This window comes from Scyliorhinus torazame, chromosome 5 (assembly GCF_047496885.1).
Source record: "Scyliorhinus torazame isolate Kashiwa2021f chromosome 5, sScyTor2.1, whole genome shotgun sequence".
Classification (NCBI taxonomy): Eukaryota; Metazoa; Chordata; class Chondrichthyes; order Carcharhiniformes; family Scyliorhinidae; genus Scyliorhinus; species Scyliorhinus torazame.
The window spans coordinates 121,826,193-121,832,192 of NC_092711.1; the positions used below are offsets into that span (position 1 = coordinate 121,826,193).

General features: G+C 45.6%; 1 non-coding gene across 1 annotated transcript; it reads left to right on the top strand.

Annotated features, from left to right (window-relative positions):
* The first annotated feature begins 5,497 nt into the window (after positions 1–5,497).
* Positions 5,498–5,570, top strand: trnav-cac (transfer RNA valine (anticodon CAC)). The gene has a single exon. It is a non-coding gene; the product is annotated as a tRNA-Val (tRNA).
* The last annotated feature ends 430 nt before the right edge of the window (positions 5,571–6,000 follow it).

The following is a 6,000-nucleotide window of genomic DNA, read 5'->3' on the forward strand; positions in this document are numbered from 1 at the left end:
GGGGTCAGATTCAGACTAATGTGGATGGGGCGGGGTTGGCGTGCCCTATTGGGCCTCGATAGAGTGGTCAGCAATAGGTGGAAAATGACGAAAATGTCTCGGACAGAAAGAAAAAGGGAATGTAAATGAGGCTAATCAAGGCTAACAAAGGTGCTGATAGTGGCGCCTCAAGAGATCAGAATGTGTTAATAGCAGAACAAAGTAAGCAGTGTGTCAGCGAACAATTGGCGACAGGGTTGCTCAAGTAGGATGGTATGGGCTGGGGGGAGGGGGGCAATGCTGAGGGTAAAACATACCAATGGAAGGAATGAAAATAACTTGATGGAAATAAACAGATGGTGGAGGTAGAAGAGAGATTACACAGTCTGATGTTGTTGAACTGAATAAAATGAAACATACAGAGAGCTGCCTGAATCAACTGGAATTAGTCAATAGAGGTAAGTGAATGTCATACCCCTAGACCAACGAGCCCCGGGAACGTAACAGAAGCACGCTGTTATTGCCATCGAAAATCGATCTAACATCTGCGGAAAATACTGGAACAACTCAGCGAGTCAGGCGGGATTTGTCGACAGGACAACAAAGCTCGTCTTTCACCATCACCTTTCATTAAAACCGGGGAAGGTTAGAAATGTCGGACGTTTTAACCAAGCCAAATCCTGGTGGGAGCAAACTGAACAACAGGAAAGCGCTCTGACAGGGTGCAAGTCAGGAGAGATTAAATGAGAAAAGGCCTAGGGTTCCCTGGCCACAGAGTGAGGTGAGCATCGAATGAGAGAATAATTACACCACAGTATGAGGCCATTCTAGCCGCTGTGTCTGTGCCAGCTCTCAACAACTACCGCCCGGATACAAAGAAGAAGTGGAAACAAGATTCAAACCCAAATCTGCGATGGAAGTACACACAGAATGGGGGCAGCATTTACAGTGTGAGACTGTTGCACACACTATGAGTGTGCAAGCTGTATTGAGCCCAGTGGAAAGATGCGCTGCTGTTCCTCGAGTGTTTGTTGAGCTTCTTTGGAACATTTCAGGAGGCCGAGGTCCGGGAGGTCAGCGTTAAGATGCAGCTCTCCAGTCAGTTCAATTCTCCACTTTGGCTCTGTGGATTAGATGGGTCACGTCCCTGTGAAGTTAACGCAGATCATGTTAAGTTCGATCTAATTTCTACATCTTGTGGTTTTATATGTTGAAACATCTGCTTTGAAAGAAACAGCAGTCGTCTTGTAATAAGTGGCCTGGCCTCTCAGCCTCACCATGCGAATCTGCAGCAACACAGTGAGGTTGCACATTGTACACGTCCGTTGATTTCCATCTGTTTCTATAGTGTAGTGGTTATCACATTCGCCTAACACGCGAAAAGTTCGAAACCGAGCAGAAAGTTCTCTTACTTCCAGTTTAGTCTGTTGCTGACTATTGCCGCAATCTCGTAACTGGTCTTCATCAACGAGGAATAGCAAAATGCATGCACCCGTATGGTTGTGGTTATTTTCGAAAGCCCTGCCTTCTCAATTTAACTTCCACTTCAAGCATAACTTATCTTCAGGTCTGTAAAGTTCGATTCCTGATTGTTTTATAAGTTGAGACATCGGTTTTAAAGAAACGGCTGTCTTCTTGTCATAAGTGACATGGCCTCTCAGACGAACCATGAGAATCTGCAGCAACACAGTGAGGTTGAACATTGCACAAGTCCATTGATTACTGCACCGCCAGCGGTTTCTGTAGTGTAGTGGTTAGCACATTCCCCTAACATGGGAAAGGTCCCCGAGGCCATACCGGGTAGAAACATCAAGTGCTTCTCATGTTGTGTGAGGAATGTTTGCACAAAGTACTTTTGTTCCCCCATCTCGTATGTTCGAGGATTATGAGGTTTAGTCTCTCATGAGCCACTAAAATAAATTCCACATTAAGTCACAAGCACTGAATTATCGACAGGCAATGAGAAGAAAAGGACCTTCTTATTTGGGACATTCGGAGCTAGTTCATCCACAACAGAATTTCATGCATTTACAAATGCAGATTAACATACTTATTCACCATCTCAAACATGTCTAAATAAACGACAAATGCAACTTACTGCGGATGCTTCATTCTGAAACAAAAACAGAACATACTGGACAATCTCAGCAGGACTGACAGCCTCTGTGGAGCGAGATGGCAGCGGTCGTTCCGGGCCTGGGTGACTCTTTGTCAAAGCTGGAGAACTGGAAATGGGGTCAGATTCAGACTAATGTGAATGGGGCGGGGTTGGCGTGCCCTATTGGGCCTCGATAGAGTGGTCAGCAATAGGTGGAAAATGACGAAAATGTCTCGGACAGAAAGAAAAAGGGAATGTAAATGAGGCTAATCAAGGCTAACAAAGGTGCTGATAGTGGCGCCTCAAGAGATCAGAATGTGTTAATAGCAGAACAAAGTAAGCAGTGTGTCAGCGAACAATTGGCGACAGGGTTGCTCAAGTAGGATGGTATGGGCTGGGGGGCAATGCTGAGGGTAAAACATACCAATGAAAGGAATGAAAATAACTTGATGGAAATAAACAGATGGTGGAGGTAGAAGAGAGATTACACAGTCTGATGTTGTTGAACTGAATAAAATGAAACATACAGAGAGCTGCCTGAATCAACTGGAATTAGTCAATAGAGGTAAGTGAATGTCATACCCCTAGACCAACGAGCCCCGGGAACGTAACAGAAGCACGCTGTTATTGCCATCGAAAGTCGATCTAACATCTGCGGAAAATACTGGAACAACTCAGCGAGTCAGGCGGGATTTGTCGACAGGACAACAAAGCTCGTCTTTCACCATCACCTTTCATTTAAACCGGGGCGGGTTAGAAATGTCGGACGTTTTAACCAAGTCAAATCCTGGTGGGAGCAAACAGAACAACAGGAAAGCGGTCTGACAGGGTGCAAGTCAGGAGAGATTAAATGAGAAAAGGCCTAGGGTTCCCTGGCCACAGAGTGAGGTGAGCATCGAATGAGAGGATAATTACACCACAGTATGAGGCCATTCTAGCCGCTGTGTCTGTGCCAGCTCTCAACAACTACCGCCCGGATACAAAGAAGAAGTGGAAACAAGATTCAAACCCAAATCTGCGATGGAAGTACACACAGAATGGGGGCAGCATTTGCAGTGTGAGACTGTTGCACACACTATGAGTGTGCAAGCTGTATTGAGCCCAGTGGAAAGATGCGCTGCTGTTCCTCGAGTGTTTGTTGAGCTTCTTTGGAACATTTCAGGAGGCCGAGGTCCGGGAGGTCAGCGTTAAGATGCAGCTCTCCAGTCAGTTCAATTCTCCACTTTGGCTCTGTGGATTAGATGGGTCACGTCCCTGTGAAGTTAACGCAGATCATGTTAAGTTCGATCTAATTTCTACATCTTGTGGTTTTATATGTTGAAACATCTGTTTTTGAAAGAAACAGCAGTCGTCTTGTAATAAGTGGCCTGGCCTCTCAGCCTCACCATGCGAATCTGCAGCAACACAGAGAGGTTGCACATTGTACACGTCCGTTGATTGCCAGCTGTTTCTGTAGTGTAGTGGTTATCACATTCGCCTAACACGCGAAAAGTTCGAAACCGAGCAGAAACTTCTCGTACTTCCAGTTTAGTCTGTTGCTGACTATTGCCGCAATCTCGTAACTGGTCTTCATCAACGAGGAATAGCAAAATGCATGCACCCGTATGGTTGTGGTTATTTTCGAAAGCCCTGCCTTCTCAATTTAACTTCCACTTCAAGCATAACTTATCTTCAGGTCTGTAAAGTTCGATTCCTGATTGTTTTATAAGTTGAGACATCGGTTTTAAAGAAACGGCTGTCTTCTTGTAATAAGTGACATGGCCTCTCAGACGAACCATGAGAATCTGCAGCAACACAGTGAGGTTCAACACTGCACAAGTCCATTGATTACTGCACCGCCAGCGGTTTCTGTAGTGTAGTGGTTAGCACATTCCCCTAACATGCGAAAGGTCCCCGAGGCCATACCGGGTAGAAACATCAAGTGCTTCTCATGTTGTGTGAGGAATGTTTGCACAAAGTACTTTTGTTCCCCCATCTCGTATGTTCGAGGATTATGAGGTTTAGTCTCTCATGAGCCACTAAAATAAATTCCACATTAAGTCACAAGCACTGAATTTTCGACAGGCAATGAGAAGAAAAGGACCTTCTTATTTTGGATATTCGGAGCTAGTTCATCCACAACAGAATTTCATGCATTTACAAATGCAGATAAACATACTTATTCACCATCTCAAACATGTCTAAATGAACGACAAATGCAACTTACTGCGGATGCTTCATTCTGAAACAAAAACAGAACATACTGGACAATCTCAGCAGGACTGACAGCCTCTGTGGAGCGAGATGGCAGCGGTCGTTCCGGGCCTGGGTGACTCTTTGTCAAAGCTGGAGAACTGGAAATGGGGTCAGATTCAGACTAATGTGGATGGGGCGGGGTTGGCGTGCCCGATTGGGCCTCGATAGAGTGGTCAGCAATAGGTGGAAAATGACGAAAATGTCTCGGACAGAAAGAAAAAGGGAATGTAAATGAGGCTGATCAAGGCTAACAAAGGTGCTGATAGTGGCGCCTCAAGAGATCAGAATGTGTTAATAGCAGAACAAAGTAAGCAGTGTGTCAGCGAACAATTGGCCACAGGGATCAGATTGCTCAAGTAGGATGGTATGGGCTGGGGGGAGGGGGGCAATGCTGAGGGTAAAACATACCAATAGAAGGAATGAAAATAACTTGATGGAAATAAACAGATGGTGGATGGAGAAGAGAGATTACACAGTCTGATGTTGTTGAACTGAATAAAATGAAACATACAGAGAGCTGCCTGAATCTACTGGAATAAGTCAATAGAGGTAAGTGAATGTCCACACATAGACAAGCTTTTAGACAATGTCGCGGTTGTCTCGCGAACCTATTGGTTCCCTGCTGTGTGAGCTCAGCTTCTCAAAGCAAACTCAATGTGAATGAATCCCGCCGAATGAGCCGCATAGAAATGAAGAAAACATATCGCCTGACCAACAGAAAACGTTAGCAAAGGGCTCGTCCGGGATTTGAACCCGGGACCTCCCGCAAGTTTCGCAATCGAGACACCCAAAGCGAGAATCATACTCCTAGACCAACGAGCCGCGGAACTGGCACAGAAGCACGCTGTTATAGCCATCGAAAGTTGATCCAACATCTGCGGAAGATACTGGAACAACTCAGCGAGTCAGGCGGGATTTGTCGACAGGACAACAAAGCTCGTCTTTCACCATCACCTTTCATTAAAACCGGGACGGGTTAGAAATGTCGGACGTTTTAACCAAGTCAAATCCCGGTGGGAGCAAACAGAACAACAGGAAAGCGCTCTGACAGGGTGCAAGTCAGGAGAGATTAAATGAGAAAAGGCAGTCGTCTTGTAATAAGTGGCCTAGCCTCTCAGCCTCACCATGCGAATCTGCAGCAGCACAGTGAGGTTGCACATTGTACACGTCTGTGGATTGCCAGCTGTTTCTGTAGTGTAGAGGTTATCACATTCGCCTCACACGCGAAAGGTCCCCGGTTCGAAACCGGGCAGAAACATCTCGTACTACCAGGTTAGTCTGTTGCTGACTATTGCCGCAATCTCATAACTGGTCTTCATCACCGAGAAATGGCAAAATGCATGCCACTGTATGGTTGTGGTTATTTTCGAAAGCCCTGCCTTCTCAATTTAACTTCCACTTCAAACAAAACATAACTTATCTTCAGGTCTGTAAATTTCGATTCCTGATTGTTTTCTAAGTTGAGACATCGGTTTTAAAGAAACGGCTGTCTTCTTGTCATAAGTGACATGGCCTCTCAGACGAACCATGAGAAGCTGCAGCAACACAGTGAGGTTGAACATTGCATAAGTCCATTGATTACTGCACCGCCAGCGGTTTCTGTAGTGTAGTGGTTAGCACATTCCCCTAACATGCGAAAGGTCCCCGGGGCCATACCGGGTAGAAACATCAAGTGCTTCTCATGTTGT